This window comes from Nelumbo nucifera, chromosome 1 (assembly GCF_055504915.1).
Source record: "Nelumbo nucifera cultivar China Antique chromosome 1, China Antique-T2T, whole genome shotgun sequence".
In the NCBI taxonomy this organism is placed as follows: domain Eukaryota; kingdom Viridiplantae; phylum Streptophyta; class Magnoliopsida; order Proteales; family Nelumbonaceae; genus Nelumbo; species Nelumbo nucifera.
This window is the reverse complement of record NC_142649.1, coordinates 103,626,594-103,645,530: the sequence shown is the minus strand read 5'-3', so window position 1 is coordinate 103,645,530 and position 18,937 is coordinate 103,626,594. Positions and strand designations below refer to the sequence as shown.

General features: G+C 32.7%; 1 long non-coding RNA gene across 1 annotated transcript; it reads left to right on the top strand.

Moving 5' to 3' along the window:
• The first annotated feature begins 5,625 nt into the window (after positions 1-5,625).
• LOC148803643 (uncharacterized) lies at positions 5,626-12,229 on the top strand. Its single transcript, XR_016081294.1, has 4 exons — positions 5,626-6,194; positions 6,335-6,461; positions 10,885-10,992; positions 11,352-12,229. It is a non-coding gene; the product is annotated as an uncharacterized LOC148803643 (long non-coding RNA).
• The last annotated feature ends 6,708 nt before the right edge of the window (positions 12,230-18,937 follow it).

Here is an 18,937-nt window from a genome sequence, read left to right as displayed (position 1 = left end):
ATTAAGAAAGAAAAAATAAATACGAACCGTTGGATCTCCAAATCTTTTACTGAAACCCTAAAGTCAAAGTTGTGGATCTAATATGTAATATTGTGGAAAGGTGACATGTTAAATAGAAATTCATTCTTCCCCTAGAACGAGTTGGGATCTGCTCCTCATATAACGTGCCTCAGATAGGGGTGAGCAAGAAATCAAAACCGAATCGAAAAATCGGATAATCATATCGATTGGTTTGATTTCGGTTTGGTGTTTTTAAAAATTGAAGGTACTGATTCGGTTTTGATTAACCAATATAGAAAATCAGTAGTTAATCGAACCAACCAGTATATATATATTTTATATATATTTATGTATATCATATATATACTATATTTTTTATATATTATAAATTAATATATATACATATATATTTATAATATATAATATATTTATTTATTATTTAAAATATAATATTTTATATATTATATATTTATAATATATATTTTGAAAACTAAAAAACAGAAAAACCGATGAATTAAACCAACAGTTAACCAAACCGATCAACTGGTTAACTGATTGGTTTCAGTTCGGTTTTGATTACCGATTTTCTAAAAACTAGTAATGCCCATTCATTACAAAAAAAGGCCTACGGTTTGATTAAACGAACCATGAGCACCCTTAGCCTCACATTGATCTCACTGCAACATCCCACCCTATATTAAAAATATCTAAATAATAAATACAAGTATAGAACATATTCTCGAAATACGGCCAAAGGATGTGAGATCGGTGTGAGGAGTGTTGTGTAAAGAGCAGATCCGGACTCCCCGATAACACTCGACCACAGCCTCAAGACAGTGACCCAGAAAACTCTTGGCATGTGCTGATTTGCTATTGGGATGACACCGCGTGGCACATGAACTTTGCCAGAAACGTGAAAGTGTGGAACTCATGCAACAGCCATTCCGACTCAACTGTACTGAACACTGTCGTGTTCAACCGTGATAAATAATTCAGCTGAGTGTGTATGTTTTTGTCTCCGGCTAATCCGTCCCTGCAACAGCAACAGCTGCTGTCTTTACACTTTTGTTGGGGGGAGTGGGTTGTTCATGTTGTTTTCATTATTGGAAGTGTTCACGGCCATCAAATGATACGTTCAATTTGCAATATAATATCCTTAAAAAGACTAATAATTTTTACTGTGTCAGGGAATTGAAGAAAGCACAAAAAAAGAAAAATTCAAACATAGAAGAAAACATGCAGCATTTAATGGGGTTCGATGATTTGTGTTTGTATCCATACATGATAAGATCAGTTGATGAGGACGTGACAATTAGGTCAGTTGATAAGGTTTTTGGATGGTTGTAGCAGATTTAGAGATTGATTTTCACCTGTTGGGATGAGAGGAGATTATGGGTTTGGGGATGGGCCCATGAAACATTAAGTAGAAAGAAAGAAATGATACATAGTGTGGACCATATTATTAATACCCATATGCCCACCTTGTCTATAGTCAGCTTCTCTCTGCAATTAATATTGCCCTGAAATAATCAGACAATTGATTACAACAAACATTTTGACTGTGTACGTAAGACTAATTTCTAAAATGTTTTACAATATATCGTTTTGTGCATTAATGAGAGCTAACTATCAAAACTATTATTACTTTTTTTTGAAGAATAACTATCAAAACTATTTCTTTATTATTTTCATAACATATTTCTTGAATTAGAAGGTTATTTTATAAGGAAAAATCTGTGATATCACGTCACGACCAGAAGAAGAGCTTTGTCTAATCAAAACATCTTGTCAATTTTGATAAATATCATCAGATGGATAACCTCTTTTATGATACTAATTGATTAAGCTTTTCTATATTATATCTTTTCAGTATCATAGTGGAACCCGTTTTTGTAATCAACTCACTTAATTAAGACCTCTACACTTTCCATTGTAAGTAAGGATAATAATAGAAAGTCATATGCATAGTATTCCCAACCACTTTAATTTCTTTATTTTTATTGCTGACAATTACTCTAAGTTGATTCAAATTTAACTCCAATCTTGTACGGCTCTATGGTATCTTCTGCAAAAAACGGTATTCTATAGATAGAGTTCTTAGGGGTAGAAGATCCGAACTCCACTCTAAGGTGACATTTGCTTTTGGGTTTTTTCTGTCATTGGTTTATAGGGCTGTTGCTCATTATATAATTCTTATGCCCCTTTTTTTATGATATTTAATAAAACCTTTTTTCTCAAAAAAAAAAAAAAAAATCCAAACTCCAGACTCTGTAAATACTCTTTTACCTCACACCCATATGGTAAAGTGTCATGCTTAGAAAATTCTCAAACAAATCAGGCTGAATGTTTTTCCCCATGATGAATCAAGTTATCTTGGGAACGACAGAACTTGTTACTTTTCTTTCTTTCTTTTTTTGATAAAACAACTTGCTACTTTTCTTTTGTCCAGCATAATCAGTCTCCTCCAGACTCCAGCTCTAGCTTTAGTTATTTATGAAAAATTAAACAATGACACGTGAGTGGACCATTTTTAACAGTATATAAAGATGTTGATAGTTTGATACTACATTAAAAACAAACCATACTTAATTGTTTGATAAACAGAAGAATCATTATTTTCTTGGTCTCTTCAATGGACATCTGACATGGGGCTTATTATTATGTATATTTATATAATTTGGATCAAAATGATTTCTCATATATGAATTATCTCAGATAACCTAACTACTACGATAATTATTATGAGTAGTCATATATGCTACTCAAACAGAGATCTCAGCTTGGATACAGTGCAAGGGTTTCTTGGTAATGGGTGATGATCTTGTACAAGCAATTATTCTGAGTAACCACGTGATCGATCCGTGACCTTTTTAGGCTAAATTTGGAAAAACTCATTTGAAAAATAAATGCTTATTAAGTAATTTTTATTTTAATAAGCGTTCGTGAACATGTCGTGATAAAGGATCAGTTTCATGTTCGTGAACAAGAAAATAAATAATCACTTCAAAAGCTTAAAATTTGAATTTTTTTTTCCCTGTAAAGGATCAGTTTCATTAAAGGAAAGCTTAAGGGAGTATTTGGATCCCTTTTTTACATGGTTTCAAAAAAAGATGAGTAAAGTTAACCGATTTCTTATGCCTAGCTCGTCTTGTCAGTTTATGGGCTGGCGTTACAATATCCCTGTTTACGTATAAAATTTTAATATTTTCAAAAAAAAAGAAAGGATTCAAATATATGATCATATAATGCCTGTTGATCCCACGGGATGTGTTTGTTTGCCCCTTTAAACTTCATTAAGACTTTCTTAGCATCTGAGAACAAAGAACTTTTGTCTTTATACCCAAAAAAAAAAGACTTTCTTAAACCTTTAATCATATGAGTGATAAGATGAGACTTATGAGTGGGATGCAGTTTGTGTGATGACATTCCAAGAATTTATTTTTGAATGTTTATTTTTAGGAATAAGCACTTTTTTGGCTTATTTCCTATATACAAATAAATACTTATTAATATGCTTTGGACAAAAAATAAGTAATTATTTAAATAAACATTTATTTTGAAGCACCCCTAAACTTAGCCATAAATCCATAATCAGCTTGGCCGCTAGTGATGGAATTATCTTTGAGCTTTGGACTTTGGGGAATGGTGAAGAGCAGGAGATGTGCAGTCTTTTGGGCCCGCAAACTAAGCATATTGAAGAATGGGCGCTCTGCATATTTTAGTTGGGTACGGATTGTTTCGTGAAGAAGCTGAACACATGGCTGATCCAATGGATCTTGGATGGACGGTTCAGATTTGGCCATATCATCCATCAAAGCGACATGAATAGGGCTTAATAATCGTGTACCGAACTCCAAAATTGAATCTATCACGATACATTTTTATACAAACATGATAACAAAATGAAAGCCAAATCCTGGTTACCAACATATGACCTACAGATGGATCTGGAGGCCTTCGGGGTCTCTGCTCGTCTGGTGCTTGATTTGGAAATTGACATAGAAGATAGATGCCCCCACTTGTTAACACGTAATGGGCATATATTAATGAATCCGTAATGAGAGGACCACCCACCCATCTATGCCCCACTCATTAATATGTGCCCATTGCATGTTAGTAAGTGGGGCACCTATTTCTCTTGGTGCCCTAACTATCCTCCCTCTCGTCTTTGCGATAATTATGATAAGGAGTTTACTTTTGGTAGGATGGTGTTATAGTGCAGAGGGCTAAAATCGAAAATCATGGCCTTCGATATATTGGAGCGGTCCTATTAAAATGCCACTATCTAATTCAATATGATTCATAGTAATATATCAAAGGTTTTAATTTTATTGTTTTAATGTAGTGGTTATCTAATTCAAGATGGATCATGGTAATATATCAAAGGTTTGACACTGTTCTAGAAAATGTAAACATTTGGTAAGAGGTTTTGGGCTAACTACAAGAAAGACAAATTGATGCTATTGTAGGTAAGGTTCAAAAAATTGATACAATACGCCTGTTTACAGGTGTATTGTAAAAAAATCGATACGTGTCGTATTGTATTTTTTGGGTCAGGTGTTTCGGGACCCATTATTTTATAATGAAAAATATGGGTATTAAGTTACTCAAAAACCAAATTTTGAAAAAAAAAAACATATTTCTGTACAGTTCAAAGTTCTAATAAGCCTCGATACTTTGAACCATGATTGTAGGAATAGTTGCTGAAATTAATGTGATGGAGGCTCTCTGACGAGGGCTGCAGCACTTTTGGAAATTCTGAAAGGGTGAATTTTTATTGCAGTTTGTGGGTCAAGTAAGGCGGAAAAACTTTGGCTGTTGGGGGCCAAGAGCGTATACTGTTGAGAACATTTTTGGGAATGCCACTTATTATGGGGTGAGGTAAAATAGTAATTGCCCCTACTGCTTTTTAACCACAAACATAGATATGGGTGTGAATTAATGAACTGTCCAGCTTAAAATTGCTCTCAACAGCATAGGCTGTTCTGCCCCCAACTCCTTTTCATTGTTTTAAAGTGGAATTGATGGTTAGAATTCCACTACATATTTGGGAAGAGTATAAATGCAGATATATAGTATAAATACATAAAAAATAAAACAAAATATATAGTTTTACATTACATATTTGCATTATACTCCTTTCAAACTGAGCCTATGGCTGTATTTAGAAACAATGCAAATAAGTGTGAATGTGAATATATAGAGTGTAACAGTACATATGAATTGCAAAGTTGGATAATTTTAATGGATGCAAACACGAATTCTAATAAAACATATGCTTTTTCTTTTATAACCAAAGACCACTTGAATGCAAATTTATTTCTTTTTTATTGATGTACTTTTACATCTTATTATCAATGTAAAAATACATTGGAAATTGTGTTTTGTGTCATTTGTCTGATGCATAAATGTAATATTGTCAAATACAAGCAAAAGCAAATAAAAGTGCAAATTTACCCTGAACTGGGATAGAAGAACATTTTTTTTTCTTTCACATGGTTTTTTATTGAACCACTATGTTAAGTCCAGGTGTAGGGGGTGACCAACTTAAATTTTATTATCAGCCCGCCTCGCACGCTCCAAACTAATACAAAAAACACACCTTCCTTGCCAACACAACCCAACCCTTGGGATTAAAAGGAACAAAACAAAAAATAGAAGCTATTAAAGAAAAGTAGGGACCATTTACATTATTGTAGGTTCACTAGTAACACTAGTCCTTTGTCTTATTCCTTTTCAAGGATTTCCTCAATCAAACTGGGTTGTTGGAGAATAGGAATGGCCGCTCTCTTTTTTCCACCTCAATTAGCATATTTAATGAAGCATCTATTCTACCAATTTTTTTCAGGGCGTGTCAGTAAAGTGAAGAAGAGAGGGAAGTTGGTCAATAGAATTTCTAAATGATACCCTTCTCATACTTGGGTAAGTTTGGTTTCCCGAGCGAAAAGTGAATGGAAAAAGATGAAAGTGTGAAAATTACCCCAAAACATAAGGTTTCACTGGTTGGATAGTTTCTCCACTTCTACTATTCTTCTCCCAAAAATCACCAAGAGTTTCTATTCCGTCGTCTTCCGCGTTCTCGCTGTGATTGATCCTCTCACTTGCCACCACTGCTCCACCTAGTCACCGCCGCTGCTCTGCCTAGTCACTGCTGTTGCTCCGTCTAGCTGCTGTCGTTGTTATTTTTTCCTCCGGTAAGAATCATTGTTCGTACTCTGCTGTTCCTCTGTCTCCTGCACTGCATCATCTTGCTGCCATTGGTTCTCATTTTATTGTTCCTCTTTTATTATTATTTCATTGATTTCCTTTTTTATTTTGATTTTTTTGTTTCCAGAATTCTTGGATATGGTATTTTGGTTTCTTTAGATCAACTGTGGTACCTAATTTTTTCCAGAATCAGAAAAAAGAAAGCAATTCTTATTGTAGAAGATCTACAACAAGAGAACACTGGATCAGATCAGGTAATACATGATTTAGTTGGAACAGATTTGAATTAAGGTATATAAAGTAGAAAAGGAAAAGAAAAATGGAATCCTGCACCAAGGATCCATTTGAAACCTTACTCTATCCCTACATAAAATATTTACTTGACAATTTCCGAGGAAAAATCTAACATAGACCTCTTACCTAAGCATGCATCTCATCGATTATCTGTGGTGCCAATGGTAATTTGGATTCCAACGGCTGTCAATCGATTGGCTGATTTTTGTTTAAGATTTTTTATATATAAATAATTATATATATTAAAATTCATATAAAATAAAATTTTAAGGTATTTTTTTAATTTATGTTTTATTTTGTTAATTTATTTTAAATTTTTTATTTTTTATTTTTTAAATTATACCTCTTATGACTTGCCCTGGCCTGGCCCAAAGGTTTATCTGCGGCCAGCCTGGCCTGCGGCATGGCACAGATCTGTGTCATGGGGCGCATCGGGCTAGACCTTTTGAAGTATCCCAAAGGTAATAAGCACAGTATAACATGGCCCGATTTATACCTCTGGAGAGAGAATAACAACAGCTTTTTTCACTCTGTAAGATGGACCCCATATGCACAGCTTACAATTTGGGCGGTGGGATGCACGGGTATTTTTAAAATAAATTGTGGCAGTAATATTAAAAGTTAAAACAATATGTATTAATTTCAACCCATATTATTTTTTTTGGGTTAAATGTTGGTAGATATTAGATAAAATTGTGTTAATTTTTATTATAATTTATTAATTTTATTAATCTTAAATGTGAGTAAGGCTTTGTTAAGGGACTTTTAAACCGGAGTCATAGGATATCTATAAAGAACAAAGGGATCTGCTACTGCAAACAGAACCTACAGTGTCATGCTCCCTGCTCGTCTGATGGATGATAAACCGTACTTATTTTTTTTATTAGTGTTATTTTTTAGAAAATTAAAATGGGAAAAAGTACGGACAGATTCAATGCAGATTTTTGATTTCCACTGCAGAGGTATAAATATTCAAAATGGCAACAACTCAAATTTTATGTATCAATGTGGCCCTTGAATTGGCATCAATTTCAAACTGACACCTACCCTAACAGTACTTTATACCTATAAATTCTGACCGGACTGAACCATCTTTTTCCCTACCCCAACAGTATTTTATACCTATAAATTATGACTGGACTGAACCATATTTTTCTCAATTAGTAACAACTAGACCTGTTCATGGGCCGGGCCAGGCCGGGCTCGGGCCGGGCTTTTACTGTGTATTAACAAATTTTTTTAAGACCCGAGCCCGAGCCCGGCCCGACCATCGGGCCTACAATTTGGGCCCAAGCCCAGCCCTCATAAAAAGCCCGAAGCCCGAGCCTAAGCCCGGGCCCGAAATTTAGCCTATATTATTATTATTATTATTAATGTTGAAGCAGCTGAATAAAGAGAGAGATAGATTGAAATTATAAAGAAAAGAATAATATATATATATTAAATTATAAATATATATTTTAATAAATATTATATTATTTATATATTTTATATAATATATAAAATACATATTATATATTTTATAAAATATATAATACTGAGTCGGGCCGGGTCGGGCTCGGACCGGGCTTTTTTGACAAATCCCGAGCCCAGCCCGAAACACAGTCAAGCTTACTGTGTTAAGCCCGAAGTCAGGCCTGCAGGCCTAATTATATGACCAAGCTCGGCCGGGGTATGAGCCGGGCCGGGCCGGGCCGTCGGGCTACCCGGCCCATGAACAGGTCTAGTAACAACACAGGCCTGTACCTAACAACAATCATATGATAATACTGCCATTAGGTGTCTGAATCTCCTGCCAACAAAAATCTCTTCCAACACTTTTTAACATCATTGTTGTGCATCACATGCATGGTAGGTTACACACTTGATGTGTGTTGGAAGGGTTTGTTGAAAGGAAATCTCCTGCTCATTTAAAACACAAAGTGTACACTTGTCGTAATCTGATTGTTGGCAATAGCAAATACAACAGATTCACACCCCATTTTGATCAGTTCGGATCAGGTAGGCACAAATTTGTAAGTACGTTAAATGAGTATTTAAATTTTTGTTTTGACACCTGTTCTTTAAAATATTCCAGTCAAACTGAAAAAGATTAATGCTTATTTTGACAGTTATTGGCAAAATATTTATCAAATGCTCATTTGATATGCTTACTTTGTTATGCCTATTAGATCCGTTCCCCATTTTGATTATTGGTCCATCGTAGTGGAGGGTGGATTTCATGGGGAGATGTTTCCAATGCACGGCTATAAGAACGGTGTGAATACAATTTTGTGAGGACTAAATTTGATTTTATCATAGTGTGAAGACAAAGGAATGAAAGCAATGTCATTGAGCGAACAGGCTATTTAGGGAAAGGTTAGGGTGCAATTTGAGTGAGCCCAACATGAACCTGGACTGATACAGCCTGCAATTTTACATGAATTGTAGTGTTTTGTGCATGGTTTTTAAAAATGAACCGGTCAGGGGTCCGATTACCAGTTCGAACGGTTCAACCGTTCAACCCAAATAGCCGGCCCATTTTGACAAAAAAATAAAAAAATTAGAAAATTGGAAAACAGTCAAAATCGTTCAAACGGTTCAAACAGTTAACCCATCGGTTCAGTGGTTTGCTGACCAAAATCAATGGTTTTGGAGGAAAAAACGATTTTGAAGGAAAATAGAACCAATCAGGTGACCGATTCCTAGTTTTTCTGGTCCGACTGTCCGGTCCGGTCCAGAAAACAGTGGTTTTGTATGTACATGAGGGTATCAATAGATTCCTCCCCTACATAGGTTCAAGTTTCATGTAAGTAATTTTCAATTCATTTTGTTGATAAAAATATAACATGGAAATAATTTTAATTTCTTTTTATCAATAACATAGTATATTGACCATGTTTTAGTCTAATTTATTTATACCATTTAATATCCAATTGCAATCTGAATTCCATTCGAATCTGCTATACATCCAATGGTTAAAATTCAATTTAAATATGAATATAAATAAATCAAATTTGGTTAATTCTACCTATGTTCATTTCAATTCAATCCATTTGCAGCCCTAATGGCCACATAATCAATACATTTATTGAAATCTAGATCTCGTTAATTCTACCCACAAGACAATGCAGTCTTACGTAATCAGGAACATCCCCCTATGTATAACACCATACAAAAACAAGGGATATAACTGATGTGCCACGGTAGTATCCTGTGGGTAAGGTAACTTCTTGAGTAATAGATCTAATCTCCATTGATTAGTAGATCCAATCACCAGATTGATAGTCAATCTGGTGTTATTTATCAAAATTTATAGGTGGGTTTTGATTGATCAAAACTCTTTTCATTTTATGTTTTTCCCGCATCATAGATTTTCTTTTTCTTTTATTGATAGATATACTTTCGACTTCTCTGTTGCATTACTGCAGCAAGTCTGGCTCGCCAATCACATTGAAAAGAACATGCTCAAATATTAGATATTGCCCCAGAAGCTTTATCCTTTTTTTAATTTCTTGTATTCTGTAAGCTAACTTTTAGAGAAATTGTCAATTTTATCGGCATTTTCAGCCAACTACTTTAATATGGTGTCTCTCACAAAGGGGTGTATGGTCAATCTGAATCTAATCCTAAAAAAAAATAATTAGAGCTGGTTGGGTTGATGACTCCATCAACTTACTCCATGCATTTACATTTAGGCTGCATTTGACATTCCTTATTTCAAGGACTTATCTTCTTTTTGCACTTAAAATACTCCTATAAACATTAAGTCGTTAAAATAAGGAATATCAAATGCAGCCTTAATAATTTTTTTTGAAAGCCTATAGGCTAGTTTCGTTCATTCAGAATAATCTCATCGACAAAAGATTGACTATGATGTTGGAGATACATAATAACAAAAAAATTCATAGCCATTTAAATGATATCACAAAAGGATAGTGACCAATTAAATGATATTCATCAAAATTCACGGGATTGATCAAATATTTTGGCTTTACGAAATCCTCATTCTGGAATAGACTGCCAAATTACGTCATGACAAAATATTTCCAAAAGAAGCAATCAAGTGAGAAGGTTTATTTCCAGATCTATTACCAAATGAGACTATGATATAATTGTAGTTATACGTCTATATAATATAAGTATAATTCTTTGTGATTAAGGGTGTTTTTAAATATTATTATAATGTGATGTTTATATCATATATATATACATTTGATTGTGACCCTAAAAATAATAATAAGTTTAATTACTTAAATGTACTACTCAAATATATTTTATGAGGTGGCTCTAATACTTTACTTGAGACAAAAGGCCCTTTGTTAATAAAATGTTTTGGGCACTGTGCAAGTAATGTCATAGTTCGCACATAACATCTCCCATTGTTGAATTTATTATTTACAGGGAGATGTTTCCAATACCTGGCCGGGTGTGTCTGTGAGGTCCGGGTGTGTCTGTGAGGTCAGAGTGAAGAGTGTTCTGTGAGGAGCAGATCTCAATTTACAATGTCAGGTATTCAGTTGTGTCTTATATCTTATTAAAATTCTTGTTTTGCCCCTAATACCTTTGAGAAGAGTTGCAAGGAAATTTTGAAGCTTGGAATGAAGCCCATGCCCAATGTAGATCTCCTACCCACACACCTACTTATATGACACGACAGCCTTACATCTAAAATATCTCTCCATGAATGACAACATATAAGTATGAAAAATATGTGACTGTGATGTACTGTAGGTAGGTGTGGGTATGAGATTTGGATTGCATCACAAGTGTCAACCATATGATTATCAGGAGAAGCAATAATATTTTATCTATGGTCTCAAAACCAGATGCTTTCAAGAGCCTAACATCAGAAGCATGACTTGTTTCAGGAGGGGCAAAGATTGAGGACTTAAGCTCACAATTCCAGACATAGGCTATAGAGCAGTTCAAGCTCCTCATCTCATCCATGTCGTCTCTAAGACTGAATCATCAGCCATGGTCCAGGAGAGGTTGAAGAGGTCGACAGGACGTGTGGAACCCAGTGACATAAACTTGGAGCAGTTGATGATGACACAAGTAGGGGTTTCAAGGTCAAAGGCTGATAAGGCTCTTACAACTGTTGATGACGATGGGGATGATGCCATCATGAAAGTGCCCTGATCTGTTTCCATTATGGAGTCTTGATCATCTACTGACCACAATACATTGTTGGTTACATTCATCCCATATCAGGAATATTGACAACATAAATTAAGTCAGTGTTCCCAATGTACAGATGGGTGAACTTGATGATCGAACAATGTGTTGTGGTTAGCATCTCCAAATTCCCATTAGATGATGAGTAAAAAGTGAACTACGTTATTCATCTCAGCTGTTAAATGCTTTGAAAAGGTACATTTAAAAAGTTTAACGAAAATCGAGTTTTGCTCCCCACAAAGTGCTCCCTACACCAATCAACCCTACAACATACATATTGTAGGTTTTGTAGCAATACATCCTGAACATCTCTTCACAAATGACAACATACATATAGGGAGATATTCCCAATGTACAGAGCAGTAATGTGCTTTGGGATTGGTGTGGGGAGCAAATCCGAATTCATTGAAACCACAGGATATTAATTAATATCTTCCCCCCTTTCCATGGATTACTGTCTGTCTTCATAAACCCCAAAGAAGGAGAGAGAGAGAATTAATATATTATATAACCAGTTTTCATAGCTCTAAAGATTTACCCAAACTTGAAAAATAACAAGTTAACTCAGAGTCCAAATCATCTGTTCCCTTTCCTCACCTCTTTTTTTAGTTAAATCCAAAAGATCTTAATGCCATGTTGAATTGGGATCCATCCCTCTCTTTTCCTTAGTTTTGATATCGGCTTCAGTCATTGTAAGATCCATTCGAACACCACTCGAACAGTCTTTATAAAGTAATTTTGCATTGAGAATATCTCTATACTTCTGTACTTTATTATATGGGGAGATATTCCAAATACAAAGCTATAAAAGCTATTTGAACGGGCCTTGCACTGACGGCAATACTGAATCCGATTTCGTTCCTCAGTTTTAGTACTTGATTCATCAGGATAAGCGATTATATTTTTGTAAATATAAATAATCTATTATTATTATTTATTATTATTATGATTATTATTATTATTGGAAAGAAGATTTTTATTATTTTATTGCTTTTGTTTAAATACAGGAACATAAATTATAATAATGAGGCATGTTGTCGAGATGGCACCTGTCCGTTTTGATACATAAATAATAAAGTTAAGAAACTGTATATTATCAAAGGAAGAAAGCCAATGGAACTTGCTGGCTCATGAACAAAATAATTCAGTCAGACTGTCAGAGCTGAAGTCTTAGCAAGCTGGGACATTTTATGAGCTGATGCATTAATAAACTGCCTATTAAATTATTAACAATGACAAAAATGACAAAAAGATGAAAATAAAATATAAGGGTAAATTCAGATGTCCAGCCTGACCTACTAATGGGTTGAGTGTGAAAGTAAAATTATTAAAATTTTCATTCATCAAGATTCAAATAACCCAATAGCAAAATTAAAATGATGAAAATAATTATACTAAGGCCATGTTTGGGACTGTTTATGTTAAAAATAAGTGCTTAAAATAAGCACTTATTTACATTTGGCATATAACTTTTTCAAGTGCTTATTTTAAAAAATAAACACTTATTTTATATTGGGTGTTTGGTGGTCTTTTTCTCCAATAAACACTTAAATAAGCAATTGTGACTCTTTTGTCCTTTATTTTCTTTCAAATTTTTAAAATATCCAATCCAAAGTGAATGAATAAAAACACTTTGATAGAAGTGCTTTTATAAAAATACTTTTACAAAAGTGCTTTCATAAAAGTACTTTGATAAAAGTACTCCCATAAAATAGTTTTATAAAAGTGCTTTTATAAAAGCATTTTTATAAAAGTACTTTTATAAAAGTGTTTTCATAAAAGTGCTCTCATAAAAATACTTTCATAAAAGTACTTTCGTAAAAATACTTTACTTTCATAAAAGTACTTTTCATAAAAGTATTTTTATAAAAGTGCCTGTAAAATTGTTTTTGTAAAAGGGTATAATTGGTATTTTAAAAATTCATTGGAGACAATTATGGGAGAAAAAATTGACTAAGTGCTTATTGTATGATCACTTAAAAAAAGCTGGAAATCTGGGTTTAAAAAATAAGCCCTTATTTTTAAAATAAGCACTTATTTAATGCTTATTTCCCAAACAACAATAACTGCTTAATGGTGTGGTCCCTACCCAAATAAGCACTTATTTTTAATTACTCCCAAACATGGCCTAAAGCATAAATTGTGTTCAAAGTGCTGATGATGAAGGCATTCTTAAGATGAATGTGTTTGGATTAGTTGCACTTGGCTGTCTTAGGGACTGTTTAACCAATTATAACACTTCATGTGAGTCATGCACATGAGTTGAAATTAGCCCCCCACAAGATAGTTTCCCACAATGTCCCACAGCACATCCCGCCGTGTATTGGGAACATCTCCTGATGATGTCTTATCATTTCTGGTATTATCATTGGTAGATGTTCTCAATACACAGAGGGAATGTACTGTGGAATGTTGTGGGAAACTATCTTGTGGGGGGCTGATTTGAACTCCATGCACGTGAAGTGAGAGATTGGAGTGGTTGTGATGACATGGGGCATTTTTATTGGTTAGATGTACAACCATCAAATGCAGCTAATCCAGATTTGGTGAAGGGGTGATCATGGGGCAGGCCAACCAAGGCCAGGCCAGGCTGGGCCAATGAATTTTATTTATAAAATATGGAATACAACAATGCTTTATATTATGTGTCATATATGATATGTATTATATGTTTTATTTTATAATATTTATATATAAAATAACATGAAATAATAATCATCATCATCATCCAAACCTTGTCCCAACTATGTGCGGTTGGTTACAAGAACACAAAACCTAAGCCCAAACCTGGAACTTCCAAATTGGGCTGAAAAGAGACGAGTTAACCACACTGACTAAATACAGTACTATGATAATAATAACATACTAAAATATATTAATATATGCTCTTACACTTTTTTCCTACTCTTTTTTAATACATTTCATTCAGTATGTGACAAGCCACCTCAAATTGTAGATTTTTTTTTTTTTTAAATTACTCTTACAATAACTTAATCTCTGCTAATTTATTCTTTAGTTTGTGTTTGGTTGCAATGCAAACACAAATATGTACATTGCATATTTACCCTCTTTTCGATTCATGAATGCAAAGATGGTTCAAATTTTAAACCATTTTTGCACTCCTTTTGTTTGTTTGAAATCAGTGCTAAGTGTGGGCCCCATCATTAAATGCTCTAACTACCTTATGCTCCAATGTCTTAACTTTGGCTAAAAAGTTGATTATCAAAAGAATACAAAATTGTATCCAAAAAATAGGTATAGTAATGCTCTCTTTTCAGAGTACAAAAATGTCGGAAAATACATTTTTGATCTGATAATCATTACTTTTTTACATGTCAAACAAGCACTTGCAAACACGAACCGTAGTACATAAATACCTCAATTCGACATTTGTATTGCAAACAAACGGAGCCTTAGGCTCTCTTTGGAAAGAGTACAAATACAAATATGCATAGTGCAAATGCATACAAAATAATACAAAATACAAAGTTTTGCACTCAATATATTTGTATTTGTACTCCTTCCAAACTAGGCCTTAGGCTTGTGGTAAAATTTCCAAGTTGTTGCCCAAAACCAAGTCCTACCCTTGTATAAAGTCCAAGGTCTAGTATGAATAGGAATAAACAAATTTTATTGTATTACCAATATATACTATTATTATATATTACTAACAATAATATATTAGTAAATAATAATATATATTTTTATTATATATAGTATTATTTAGCTGGACTTATTTACAGAAGTCCAAGCCCAAGCCTACGAGCCTAAAATTTATGATTGGGCTCATGCCTATGACTAGCCCACCATGCTATTGGCTCATGCATGTTAATGTGTAACCACACATAAGTTGAAATGTTGAATTTCTTTCACTAGGTTATACTAGTAAATGTGCATGTGCGTTGCACATGAAAGTTTCAAATGATGATGATGATAATAATATTTTAGTGTTTTAATTAGAACTCATGTAACAAAGAAAAGTGATCAAAGCATGGTGTAATGGTGGATATGTTGTCTTTCATTTGAAAGACCTTAACTTCAAATGTTCTTATAGTTTCTATCAATGTTTTTCAACTTGTGGTTGAACCAAACAATTGGATATATTAGTATGTCACTTCTTGAGTATTGTTTTAACCTAAACCACTTTTTTTTTTTTGCAAAAAGAAAAAAAAAACAAAACATTGACTTGGTCAACAAACAAATGACCTTATTTATTGAATCACTAACCTATTTGCCCAGGTCAATGGACCATGGTTAAGACATTAATTTGGATTTTTTTATATTTTTTTAGTCATTTCCATCTTTATTAACAACAATTCTCATTTTTCAAACACATTTTTGTTTAATATGAAGAATATATAATATTAATGGCATGTTCTAATTTTTGTATAAAATTTAAGAAGATTTCCTATATTTTATTTGTAACTATTTAATTTAGGACATAATAAAAGTTATTTACTTACCAAGAGTAAATGCAATTCCAATGCATTGTTTGAATATTGGTTCTTAACATTGTGGTCTAATCAATTAATTAGGTTAATCCATCTATCACCTAATTTAAGATAGTAGGTCCATTTACCATCAAACCACTTGCTTGCAGTGAACTACCTAATTAAACCATTGAACCATGTGGGGTCATGTGTTAGACATTAATGCTCTTTATTTTCTTCGTAATTTTTATCCCATTTCCATCATTAATGAAAATAATTCTCATTTATCATACTTATTTTTTATATGATAAATATATAATATTATAAAATGTGCCCAAATTTCTCTACAAAATTCTACATTTTCTATAACTTTATGCATTTTATTATTTAATTATAAGATTATAAGTTGACTCATTTGACATGGACATTTGAACTACTAACCCACCACCTGGATGGGAAAAATCATTTTGCTTTTTTGGTTGATTTTAAATGTATTAAAATGCTTAATTTATACAAAGCTTATATTTTCCTCTGATTTTGTATATATTTTTTAATATTTATTATTTAGTTGTGACATCATAAGTTCATCCATTTAACCTAGAATATTAGACCGTTGACATGCCATCTAGATATGAAAATGGTTTCGTTTTCATATTGCTTTTAAATTTTGTATTTCATTTGTATCATTCATAAAAATAACTCTTGTTTATCACACTTATTTTTATTTTATCTGATTAATATACAATATTATAGATGTTCCCAAAATTGTTCCATAATTTTTTGTATTATTCTATTTTAAAATTTTTATTTTTTAATTATACATAATGGGTTGACCCATTTGACTTGAAAAAGTTGAACTACTAACCCATCCCCTATATGGAAAACGGTTTCATTTCCCATTGGTTTTAAATTGTATATTATAAGTCCATCATTAATAAAATTATGTCTATTTTATAATATTTGTCTTTTTTTTAATATGACAAATATATAATAATAGTAATGTGTCCAATTTTTTTTTATAAAATTTCTTTATTTTCTATATATTTTTTTGTTTTTTTATTTATAAATTTTTGTTATTTATTTATGACATCATGGAATTATCGATTTGACCCAAATGGTTAAACTATTTATCCACCACTTAGGTGGAAAATATGGTTTTATTTCTAAGTTTATTTTGAAAATACAAAGTTTCATTCTATTAATATTATTGTGTATGGGTTTGTTAGTAAAATTTAATGATGAGAAATAAAAGCAACTTAAATGTTGAATTCAATGAGACAGAGAGAGAATGAGATTTATTTAATGTCTTCAATATAAGACTTAATAAGAGGTAATCGAATGTACTTAATAGTATTATTTTAATTACATTTTCTACCCTCTCAATGAAGATGAACCAAATTCAAGAGAAGGTGTATTTTAGTCAAGAAAAATTCCAGAAACTCAATGCCTTATTCATACTTTTATAATAGTATAAATATAAATATAAATAAATAGATATAGATATAGATTTTGGATAAATTACACATTCTATTAAATTATTGTGTATGAATTTATTAGTAGAATTTAATGATGAAAAACAAAAGCAACTTGAATGTTGAATTCAATAAAAGAGATAGATAGAGAGAGAGAGAGAGAGAGAATGAGATTTATTTGATGTCATAAATATGACACTTAATAAAAGGTAATTAGATGTACTTAATAGTATTATTAAATTACATTTTTTATCCTCTCAATGAAGATAAACACCAAATTCAAGAAAAGGAGTATTTTAGTCAAAAAAAATTTTAAAAACCCAATTCTTTATTCATACTTTTATAATAGTATAGATATAGATATGGATTTTAGATAAATTACACATAGGCATCCTATACTTAGCGGGCAGTGTTGTAGTCACACTATTACACTAAAGCATCAGAACTTTCTTTTATAGCAAAAACATGAGAACTTTGTTCTATAGCAAAAACCTATTAACTTTGGATTCCAGCTACCACTTCATTTATTTACTTTTTCTGTACAGGGTATTAAAAAATTAATACTAAAAGGGTTTTTATTGAGATTTCTTATATTTTTTAATAGGGTACTTCATTAATTATCATGCCATGCAATATAGATAATTAATGAACCTTGGAAGCATTGCACAACTAGTCAAATACAAAGGCTACATGCATGGCTTGCATTGGTGATTTCGCATATGTATTGATGATAGGGTACTTCGGAATTAAATCGTTGGTCATCCATCCTGTTATACGGGCAACTAAGGGTGTTAATCTATCGGTTTTGGGTTGGACTCCATCCAAATCAAAATCTATTTGGATGGATTAGACAGATCAATAAAATATATTGAATTTGGGCAGATTGGACGGGTTGATATGACATATAGGATTGGACCTGATCCGTTTATAATGAATTTATATTAGATTAAGCCAATATCTGATCCATTGATAGAAGATAAGAATATAATTGTCAATGGATCAGGTTTGAGTTGAAACTAATATAAATTAATAGAAATTTGAACAGATTGAACAGTCTCTGGACCGATCCAAAATGGTCCAAAATATTTATTGGACTGGATTGGACCAGGTCCATTTGTAATGGACTCACATTGGACTGGACCGGATTGGACCAAATCCAATCCAATTGATAGCTGTGTTTCAGGATATTGCGGTAAATCATAGAAATTTAGATTAACTGAATACTTTAGCTATTTAGCAGGCTGTGGAACTAATGATAAGGTTCTCTGTTAGTATATTTGAATTCATGGCCCCACGATAAAAGATGCGAGCCCCATATATTTAATACTGGCGTGGTAGTAGAGCTAAAACGTTCAGCTAAACCTTGCTCCAATCATG